This window comes from Tachypleus tridentatus, chromosome 12 (assembly GCF_004210375.1).
Source record: "Tachypleus tridentatus isolate NWPU-2018 chromosome 12, ASM421037v1, whole genome shotgun sequence".
Lineage (NCBI taxonomy): Eukaryota > Metazoa > Arthropoda > Merostomata > Xiphosura > Limulidae > Tachypleus > Tachypleus tridentatus.
In genome coordinates, this window is record NC_134836.1 from 78,609,843 (window position 1) to 78,621,993 (window position 12,151).

Consider the following 12,151-nt stretch of genomic DNA (forward strand, 5'->3'; position numbering starts at 1 on the left):
TCTGAACTTCCACATTGAAGCAGAGTGTCTGACACTACATGTATAGTGTAAACAGTGGATGTCCTGTATTTATTACACGTTATTCATGGTGTATGTCGTGTATTTATTGCACGTTATTCACGTGGATGCCCTGTATTTATTATACGTTATTCATGGTGTATGTCGTGTATTTATTGCACGTTATTCACGTGGATGCCCTGTATTTATTGTACGATATTCACGGTGGATGTCGTGTATTTATTGTACGTTATTTTAAAGTTAAACCACGACTCTTGTCGGATGCTATTTTTCCTAATAGAGATTATTTGTCCTATTTAAAAACTAGCAAGAACGATGTTGCTGTAGTGGACTACATTGTCTGTTGCCACATGCATTGTAAGTTGTAAAATAATAACTTTACTCTATTTTTTCGCGTATGGACAATAGTAAGTAAGAACTTTAGCTAGTAATTTGACTATATATTACTGGTCCGTAGGACAAATAACTGTTCTAAGTAAGTATTTCACTACGTCTTTTCCAAGGGGAAATAAGAGTTGTTAGTAGTAATTTCGGTACGTCTAGTCCGTAGGGTAAATGGTAGGTAACGTCAATACTTGGCGATATGTAGTCCGTAAGTTAAGTACGAAATAACAGTAATATTTATATAAAAGCAGTTTGAATAATGTTGTGGTGTATTTGTCAATTGTATATTTGGTAGAATTAATATTTATAAAGTAAACAATGTCAGTTTTAATAATAGCTTACAGCGTGTGGTCCTTGTAATGTACATGTTGGCAGCCTTATTATCGCTATGTTTTATTTATTCCATCGTAATTCATATGGCGCTGAGGCTAGCTTTTATAAAATGGATTTTGTTCAAAAACAAAATCCGTTTTCCGTTACGATGCTAGCTATTAACAAACACTTTAGGAATATCTATTTCACATGAATATTAATTATAGATTCAAAGTAACAAAAATCCTAATATTAAGAACTTTTAAGTTGTGATAATGTTAACATAATTTTTTAAAGTCAACCACTACCACATAACAAGAATGATAAATTCATTTCACAGCAACGTTAAGAGCTGTCTTTAGGGATATATTAGCGTCGTTTTAATAACAATTTTAGCGTTATTAGTACAGCAAGAATGACAACATCGTTTCTATAACAGTAACATTAGTAATTTGTCAGAATTATGAAAGTCTCTAAGTGATAAACTAAAAACAAAACAAATTAACAGAAACTGTTTTCTGTATGGTACTTTTTTGAGGGGGTGAGGTAGTTTGTTTGTTTGTAATTGAATTTCGCGCAAAGTTACACGAGGGCTATCTGCGCTAGCCATCCCTAATTTAGCAATGTAAGACCACAGGGAAGGCAGATAGTCATCACCACCCACCACCAACTCTTGGGCTACTCTTTTACCAACGAATACTGGGATTGACCGTAACTTTTTACGCTTCCACGGCTGAAATGGCCAGCATGTTTGGTGCTACGGGGATTCGAACCTGCGATCCTAGGATTACGAGTCGAGTGCCGGGTCTCAGCAGGAGGAAGAACACTGAGATCCGAGGTTTGCTTTTCTGAGGTAGACAAAATTCTAAACGCAAGAACCCAGCGTTGAGCTTTGTGATAAAAGTACGTCAACGCAAGTAACAATAAATATGTGGTGATTTATGAGTTTTGGTTTTACTGACTACTAGGTGTAGGTGGAATTTAAATTAGAAATTTGAAAACATTTTTTTTTCATACCGTGTATGTAGGCCTACTTTAAGCATTCATAAACTACTAAGATATGCGTTAAAACCAAACATTTCGATACGCGTAGAAAAATTCACATGTGAGATGACCGCATGCTATTATGTTATGTATATATCAACATGTGTTCACCACGAAGTCAGTGTCCATTTTTTAAGCATTTACACATTGTGGCCAGGTGGATAAGGCACTCGACTCGTAATCTGAGGGTCGCAGGTTAGAATCCCCATCACACCAAACATGCTCGCCCGTTCAGCCGTGGAGGCGTTACAATATGACGGTCAATCCCATTGTTTGTTGGTAAAAGAGTAGCCCAAGAGATAGCAGTGGGTGGTGATGACTACTCTTATACTGCTAAATTAGGGACGGCTAGCGTAGATAGTCTTCGTGTGGCTTTACGCGAAATTCAAACCAAATCAATTTACACTGTGTTGTTTATGTGGCTTTTTTTTTTTTTTTCATTCTTTGGTAAGTCGTATCAAAACCGCGTTCTTTGTTCTTTATGTGCTCTGTAAGTCATTGTCTTGATATAACAGGCTTGCTACTAAAGGTCTTAACTGAGGTTATTAGAGACGAGGAAACAAAGACAAGCAGACAGAGAGAGCCACAAGAAAGAGGTTTACACTCACGCCATCTCTTCACCAAAGAACTAACAATATTGTAAACGAAGAAGAGACAGATACTTCTTTTTTTCTGAACAAAATACGCATTACACAGTATTAAATGTACCAGCGAGAGAAAACAAGCTGTCTTGTCCACAAGTGGAATACGACTGATTTTATCTTGATGCATTTCTACTTGTTATTCTTAGCTCCGACTGAAATACAGGGCCACGACTGTTCCATGCCATCGTCCACCTCAACCCAGCCTACGATAGTCCAGAGATCCTCATCGACGAACCTTCTTTACTTTATTAGTGGTCTTCCCATTTTTATTTTTCTTAGTGGGATCCATTCCATCGCCACGAGGCTTCCTGAGAGCGTGAACAATCCAGCCCCAATTCTTCCTGATGTGACTGTTCCTCAGAGGTTAGCGTCATTAGAGATTACATCAGGTCACCTAATGTGGATATCTTCTCTTGAAACACAATTTATTTTATTTAATTCTAGAGAAAACCGGATCTAAATATATATATATATATATATAAACTAGCAGGATAAAATGTTCCAAAAACCTAAGCTAAGTAAATTCGTTCAGCATGATGAAGTTTGGAGTAGGAAAACATGACTAAAGGGAAAAAAAAAAGATTAATTTAAGTTAACACTACTCATGGTCTATGTAAGAGTTTTTATAGGGACAGGTGATTAGGGCGCTCGACTCGTAATCTGAGTGTTGCGGGTTCGAATCCCTGTTACACCAAACATTGTTCGCCCTTTCAGCCGTAGGGGCGTTAAATGATCTAGTCAATCCCACTATTCGTTGGTAAAAGAGTAGTTCAAGAGTTGGCGGTCGGTGGTGATGACTAGCTGCCTTCCCTCTATTCTTATCCTGCAAAATTAGGGACGCCTAGCGCAGATAGCTCTCGTTTAGCTTTGCACGAAATTAAAAAACAAACAAACAAACAGCTTTGAATATAATAACTTAGTGAAGTCAGTTCACTAAGCTATTGACTTTACTAAGTTATTATATAAAAACTGTTTGTTCCTCAAATTATGAATGTGGAAAAGTTACAGAATTATACAGAACAAAACTCATTCCAGATCTAATATCACTAGATAAAGTTCGTACCACACAGAACAAAATATATTTCGAAATTAATGTAACCAGATAAAGTTTGTGCTTTGTGGAATAAACTCCATGCCAGAACTAACGCAACTAGAAAAAAGTGTGTACTAGGCAAAAACAAAGCACATTATTGTCGTAAATAAATTGTCTACAGAAGGTAGACTGTCCATGGAACTCCAAATATATTGTTATCTGAAAAACTGAGCACATTCCGGTATTAATATACCTATAAAAGGCTGTAAACTACTGAGTTGAACCTATACCGGTATTAATGTAGTTAGATAAAGCCTGTTGACTACGGAGTTGAACCTATTCCGGTATTACTGTAGTTAGATAAAATCTATTGATTTCGGAGTTGAACCTATTCCGGAATAAATGTAGTAAAATAAAGTCTGTTGACTACAGTGTTGAACCTATTCCAGTCCTGATGTAGTTAGATAAAGTTTGTAAGCCCACAGAGCTGTTTCTTAACTTGTATAGTGTAGATAACAGTCCTATTAAACTGGTTAAGGTCCATTAATATGGCATAAATACTTTCTTGGAAAAGTATTGTTTACTGTACCAAATGTGAAACATTACTAGATTCAAGATGAAACATCTATTAAGAATTCTCTGTCTTTTTGTTGGTCCGTGATGACAGTTTTCCAGCTTCCTGACATCTGATCACCATGAAGGTTTACTTATTTTTTAAAGTTTATTTTCACTTTATTCATTTTCTCGTTCTCACGAATTTGACGACAATTTTTACTGAATGTCAGAGAATGACCCACACCTTATCGCCTTCCCGCCATATACGTGAAAACAACGAAATAAATGCCACTCCTGTTGTAGAAACTTTTGCTAGTTATATTTAAGGAAAATTGCTACTGAAACTGCTAAGAAGGGAGTTGTAGTTTGGATCGTATTTACTTTTTACGTAAGGACGAATTAAACGAAAAATGCACAGATATGATATATTTCATGTCGTTAATATCCAGCTTGTGGTTAAACGTTTATGGTTTAACTTTATATCTTTATTCACGCAAAATGTTTTTCATAATTAAATAAACAACAAAACTTAGACAGCATAAGCGAAGATCTCCACAAAGAACTGACCTCATATTTTAAAACTGCCCTCTACCGGGTTATTCAGGAGAGGAGCCTAAAGGAAAATGGCCTCATTAAAGTGAAGAGATATTGGCATTTTCTTAAACCAACATGGAATCTTAGAATTGAAAGTTGTATTACACAGAGAATTAGTTTGTTAGGTAAGAGCTTGTTTTCATAATGTTTCTTTATATCTAAACAGCATCCTGCTCACCAACCCACCCCCTCAGAACAAGACTCTACTTAGCCTGAGTGTTGCTGACCCTCTTTAAACCTGTATTCATGTGTATTTGTCTAGCTAGCGTTTAAATAACCTATAAAAATAATATATTCAATTGGTTAATGATACGTACATGCGTGTTTGAAAGGTTATTACTGGAAATAAACTGGTATTTCTCTGACTAAACAGTTCCATACTTTTGAAGTATATACAGGAAGGAGATAACATACGATTTCCTCTATACTGAAACTAGCAAGTTGCGCATCATTGTTTATCCGTCTAAATAATTTCATCTAACATGATACTGTATCAGATCTATAACTAGGCCCAAAAGATTGTCAAGGCATCAGGTTTATTCGTCTGAAGCATTTGATCTAATAGACAGAGCAGTGTCATGTTTATCCGTCTAAATCATTGAATCTAATAGACGGAGCAGTGTCAGGTTTATCCATCCAAATAATTAAATCTAATAGACGGAGCAATGTCAGGTTTATCCGTCCAAATCATTGAATCTAATAAACTAAGAAGTATCAGGTTTATCCTTCCAAATCATTTAATGTAACAGAGCAATGTCAGGTTTATCCGTCCGAATCATTAAATCTAACAGTTAATACTGCATCGTGTTTATGAAGTGAAATAAATTCTACAGGATCAGTTTATCTATCCAAATCACAGATGGTAACATCGTCCGGTTTTCATCAGGTAGAATGAGATTAATGAAGATCATTAGCAGGGGATATGTTACTACCACCATCCCCCGTCAGTATTAATTTCATTATTTCCACAAACCTATAAAGCTGAACACAACGAAGAGCAATATACTTGTTATAAAGTCGTAAGTCATTTACACTCACTCGATGACACCCTAACCCCAGAATCTTTCTCAGATCATACACAGTATACGTGAGCTGTGATTAGCAACAAACTAACCCTAACTAACAAATCTCTTGCTGCTATAATTTTTAAAAGTTCAACGAATGCTCGGGTCTCGAAGCAGTTGCTTTGTCTGCTTATGTCTAGCGCACCAGTTATCATTAATTAATCTTCCAAAAATTTTTCTCCTTACAAAAATAAACTAAGTCTTCGCCTTCACGAACTTAACAAACACATTTTTGAGTGCATTAATAGATCACAACAATTATTACCGGCTGTCTTAGCTGTTCTGGAATGAGACAACTACAAATGGAGATAATTCTATATAACAACAACATACTTGAATGGAGTATTCACCATTTATGACTGTTTCCGTTAATACGATACCATGTGAATCAGACAATTAAGTACAGATATTAGCAATTTAAATTTCACGTTAAGCTTAGACTCGCATTCAAATAAAAACAAACCTAAGAATTATTATCAAAACCACTTTTGGCGATACGGAAGTAAGACGCGTTTATTTACACCCTAAGTTTTCAAGAATAAAAACACAAAGTGTAAGTAACCCGTGATTGTGCTAAGGCAAAACAATGACGCTAAACAACAACACGATATAATACAATAATAACGAAAGACAATTTCTTAAGATTTTGTTGTTGTTAGCTGTATAGAGAAATGTAATGTAGGATATGCATTGTTCAGGAATGAGGCATTATTGAAAGTATTCCTATAACCTAGATAAATAGAAAAAAAACCCAAGAGGTCGTGATTTTCTTTACGTTTATAGAAAAGAGGTTAAACAGTTTCATCTCAGTACCAACAAATACATTATCTTTAATCTTTCTGTAGTGCATTCATACTGTTGATGAGGCATGATCGCTCTACACTTTTCTCAAACCAAAAGTGTTGTCAAAATGTCCTACATCAAATCGTGGTAGTTAGGCCTACTCTCCGCTCAAGCATGAAGGAACAATTTACGGCTCTGGTTATTTAATTATGGAAATGTGTAATTATTTTCAGCCTGTACGATAAATTGCTCCTTCGTGAAGTTATCAGAAGATGCGATGCGAGATAAAGCAGCGTATATATGCTTTGTGGTGAAAGAAAATAAGTGTGAAAAAAATAGGCTGTAGGAAAATGGACATATGACATGACTAGACAAAAACTATGTGTGAAAGAATGAAATACCTGTAGGCTATGAAAGTATAAAGAAAAACTGTTAACACATAAAAATGTCTGTAAATTATGAAAGCGTAATGGAAAGGGCATGAATAGATATCTGTAGTTGATGACATTGTATTGGATAAGCTACGAACAGATAAAATACCTGTAAATTATGAACGTGTTACAGATAAACATGAACAGATAAAACACCTATAAATCAAGAAATTGTAATGGATAAGCGAAGAACAGATAACCTGTCTATAGATTATGAAATTGTAATGGGTAAGCTGTGAACAGATAACCTGTCTGTAGATTATGAAATTGTAATAGATAAGCTGTGAACAGATAACCTGTCTGTAGATTATGAAAGTGTAATGGATAAGCTGTGAACAGATAACCTGTCTATAGATTATGAAAGTGTAATGGATAAGCTGTGAACAGATAACCTGTCTGTAGATTATGAAATTGTAAAAGATAAGCTGTGAACAGATAACAGGTTTGTAGATTATGAAAGTGTAATGGATAAGCTGTGACCAAATAACATGTTTGTAAATTATGAAAATGTAATGGATAAGCTGTGAGCAGATAACCTGTCTGTAGATTATGAAATTGTGATGGATAAGCTGTGAACAGATAAGAGGTTTGTACATTATGAAAGTGTAATGGATAAGCTGTGAGCAGATAACCTGTCTGTAGATTATGAAAGTATAATGGATTAGCTGTGAACAGATAACCTGTATGTAGATTATGAAAGTGTAATGGATAAGCTGTGAACAGATAACATGTCTGTAGATTATGAAAGTGTAATGGATAAGCTGTGAGCAGATAACCTGTCTGTAGGTTATGATAGTGTAGTGGATAAGCTGTGAACAGATAACATGTTTGTAGATTATGAAAGTGTAATGGATTAGCTGTGAGCAGATAACCTGTCTGTAAATTATGAAAGTGTAATGGATAAGCTGTGAACAGATAACCTGTCCGTAGATTATGAAATTGCAATGGATAAGCTGTGAACAGATAACATGTTTGCAGATTATGAAAGTGTAATGGATAAGCTGTGAGCAGATAACCTGTCTGTAGATTATGAGACTGTAATGGATAAGCTGTGAACAGATAACATGTTTGTAGATTATAAAAGTGTAATGGATAAGCTGTGAACAGATATCATGTCTGTAGATTATGAAAGTGTAATGGATAAGCTGTGAGCAGATAACATGTCTGTAGATTGTGAAAGTGTAATGGATAAGCTGTGAACAGATAACATGTCTGTAGATTGTGAAAGTGTAATGGATAAGCTGTGAACAGATAACCTGTCTGTAGATTATGAGAGTGTAATGGATAAGCTGTGAACAGATATCATGTCTGTAGATTATGAAAGTGTAATGGATAAGCTGTGAGCAGATAACATGTCTGTAGATTGTGAAAGTGTAATGGATAAGCTGTGAACAGATAACATGTCTGTAGATTGTGAAAGTGTAATGGATAAGCTGTGAACAGATAACCTGTCTGTAGATTATGAAAGTGTAATGGATAAGCTGTGAACAGATAACATGTTTGCAGATTATGAAAGTGTAATGGATAAGCTGTGAGCAGATAACCTGTCTGTAGATTATGAGAGTGTAATGGATAAGCTGTGAACAGATAACATGTTTGTAGATTATAAAAGTGTAATGGATAAGCTGTGAACAGATATCATGTCTGTAGATTATGAAAGTGTAATGGATAAGCTGTGAGCAGATAACATGTCTGTAGATTGTGAAAGTGTAATGGATAAGCTGTGAACAGATAACATGTCTGTAGATTGTGAAAGTGTAATGGATAAGCTGTGAACAGATAACCTGTCTGTAGATTATGAGAGTGTAATGGATAAGCTGTGAACAGATAACATGTTTGTAGATTATAAAAGTGTAATGGATAGGCTGTGAACAGATATCATGTCTGTAGATTATGAAAGTGTAATGGATAAGCTGTGAGCAGATAACATGTCTGTAGATTGTGAAAGTGTAATGGATAAGCTGTGAACAGATAACATGTCTGTAGATTGTGAAAGTGTAATGGATAAGCTGTGAACAGATAACCTGTCTGTATATTATGAAAGTGTAATGGATAAGCTGTGAACAGATAACCTGTCTGTAGATTATGAAAGTGTAATGGATAAGCTGTGAACAGATAACATGTTTGTAGATTATGAAAGTGTAATGGATAAGCTGTGAGCAGATAACCTGCCTGAAGATTATGAAATTGTAATGGATAAGCTGTGAGCAGATAATATGTTTGTAGAATATGAAAGTGTAATGGATAAGCTGTGAGCAGATAACCTGTCTGTAGATTATGAAATTGTAATAGATAAGCTGTGAACAGATAACAGGTTTGTAGATTATGAAAGTGTAATGGATAAGCTGTGAGCAAATAACATGTTTGTAAATTATGAAAATGTAATGGATAAGCTGTGAGCAGATAACCTGTCTGTAGATTATGAAATTGTGATGGATAAGCTGTGAACAGATAAGAGGTTTGTACATTATGAAAGTGTAATGGATAAGCTGTGAGCAGATAACATGTTTGTAGATTATGAAAGTGTAATGGATAAGCTGTGAGCAGATAACCTGTCTGTAGGTTATGATAGTGTAGTGGATAAGCTGTGAACAGATAACATGTTTGCAGATTATGAAAGTGTAATGGATAAGCTGTGAGCAGATAACCTGTCTGTAGATTATGAGAGTGTAATGGATAAGCTGTGAACAGATAACATGTTTGTAGATTATAAAAGTGTAATGGATAAGCTGTGAACAGATATCATGTCTGTAGATTATGAAAGTGTAATGGATAAGCTGTGAGCAGATAACATGTCTGTAGATTGTGAAAGTGTAATGGATAAGCTGTGAACAGATAACATGTCTGTAGATTGTGAAAGTGTAATGGATAAGCTGTGAACAGATAACCTGTCTGTAGATTATGAGAGTGTAATGGATAAGCTGTGAACAGATAACATGTTTGTAGATTATAAAAGTGTAATGGATAAGCTGTGAACAGATATCATGTCTGTAGATTATGAAAGTGTAATGGATAAGCTGTGAGCAGATAACATGTCTGTAGATTGTGAAAGTGTAATGGATAAGCTGTGAACAGATAACATGTCTGTAGATTGTGAAAGTGTAATGGATAAGCTGTGAACAGATAACCTGTCTGTAGATTATGAAAGTGTAATGGATAAGCTGTGAACAGATAACCTGTCTGTAGATTATGAAAGTGTAATGGATAAGCTGTGAACAGATAACATGTTTGTAGATTATGAAAGTGTAATGGATAAGCTGTGAGCAGATAACCTGCCTGAAGATTATGAAATTGTAATGGATAAGCTGTGAGCAGATAATATGTTTGTAGAATATGAAAGTGTAATGGATAAGCTGTGAGCAGATAACCTGTCTGTAGATTATGAAATTGTAATAGATAAGCTGTGAACAGATAACAGGTTTGTAGATTATGAAAGTGTAATGGATAAGCTGTGAGCAAATAACATGTTTGTAAATTATGAAAATGTAATGGATAAGCTGTGAGCAGATAACCTGTCTGTAGATTATGAAATTGTGATGGATAAGCTGTGAACAGATAAGAGGTTTGTACATTATGAAAGTGTAATGGATAAGCTGTGAGCAGATAACCTGTCTGTAGATTATGAAAGTATAATGGATTAGCTGTGAACAGATAACCTGTCTGTAGATTATGAAAGTGTAATGGATAAGCTGTGAGGAGATAACGTTTTTGTAGATTATGAAATTGTAATGGATAAGCTGTGAACAGATAACATGTTTGTAGATTATGAAAGTGTAATGGATAAGCTGTGAGCAGATAACCTGTCTGTAGGTTATGATAGTGTAGTGGATAAGCTGTGAACAGATAACATGTTTGTAGATTATGAAAGTGTAATGGATTAGCTGTGAGCAGATAACCTGTCTGTAAATTATGAACGTGTAATGGATAAGCTGTGAACAGATAACCTGTCCGTAGATTATGAAATTGCAATGGATAAGCTGTGAACAGATAACATGTTTGCAGATTATGAAAGTGTAATGGATAAGCTGTGAGCAGATAACCTGTCTGTAGATTATGAGAGTGTAATGGATAAGCTGTGAACAGATAACATGTTTGTAGATTTTGAAAGTGTAATGGATAAGCTGTGAGCAGATAACCTGTCTGTAGATTATGAGAGTGTAATGGATAAGCTGTGAACAGATAACATGTTTGTAGATTATAAAAGTGTAATGGATAAGCTGTGAACAGATATCATGTCTGTAGATTATGAAAGTGTAATGGATAAGCTTTGAGCAGATAACATGTCTGTAGATTGTGAAAGTGTAATGGATAAGCTGTGAACAGATAACATGTCTGTAGATTGTGAAAGTGTAATGGATAAGCTGTGAACAGATAACCTGTCTGTAGATTATGAAAGTGTAATGGATAAGCTGTGAACAGATAACATGTTTGTAGATTATGAAAGTGTAATGGATAAGCTGTGAGCAGATAACCTGCCTGTAGATTATGAAATTGTAATGGATAAGCTGTGAGCAGATAACCTGTCTGTAGATTAAGAAATTGTAATGGATAAGTTGTGAGCAGATAACCTGTCTGTAGATTATGAAAGTGTAATGGATAAGCTGTGAGCAGATAACCTGTCTGTAGATTATGAAAGTGTAATGGATAATTTAAATGTATCCCAAGTGATTCTAGATCCACTATATATTTTATTTGTTTGGTAGAAAATTGAAGCCCCCTACTGGCACATGCCTGCGGACTTAAACGCTAAAAACAAACAAAGGAAATTTAAATGAAATATTTTATCGTCACACACATTTTTTTCTAGTTCCAATATAGTCGTTAAATCGAGTCAGTGAAAGTAGTTCAAGGCTGAAAGATAATTATTACGTCCACGTGAGAACATTATTCGCTAACTAAACGAACAACCAACAACCAATATTTATCCCACGCTGCATGTCGATCGACAGATTGCCTTATACAGTCTTACCTTATTAGCTTTACTGTCAAACTGCAGCTTCAACATGCAAGTTGCACTTAAAGCAGAATATTTCATTCATTTTTGTGAAGAGACATAACTGTAGTCGAGAGACAATTCTATGTGTCATATTAATTAATTCACATTCTGCGTTTGTGAATCTGTATTTTTGCGAAGTCTTGTCACAGTTTTGGAGCCAGAAGAACCAAACTTGACACTCGAACTTATACTCCCCCTAATGTATTTTCACGTAAATAACCCATTTACATTGAGGAAAAAATTCTCTAAGAAACATTTAGGATCTTTTTACCCGCACTAGTGTATACTCCGCA

At 35.1% G+C, this 12,151-nt stretch overlaps 1 protein-coding gene across 1 annotated transcript in view; it reads right to left on the minus strand.

Annotated features, from left to right (window-relative positions):
• LOC143233706 (peroxidase-like) overlaps window positions 1-12,151 on the minus strand; it is a 107,870-nt gene that overhangs the window by 59,410 nt on the left and 36,309 nt on the right. The window lies entirely within an intron of this gene.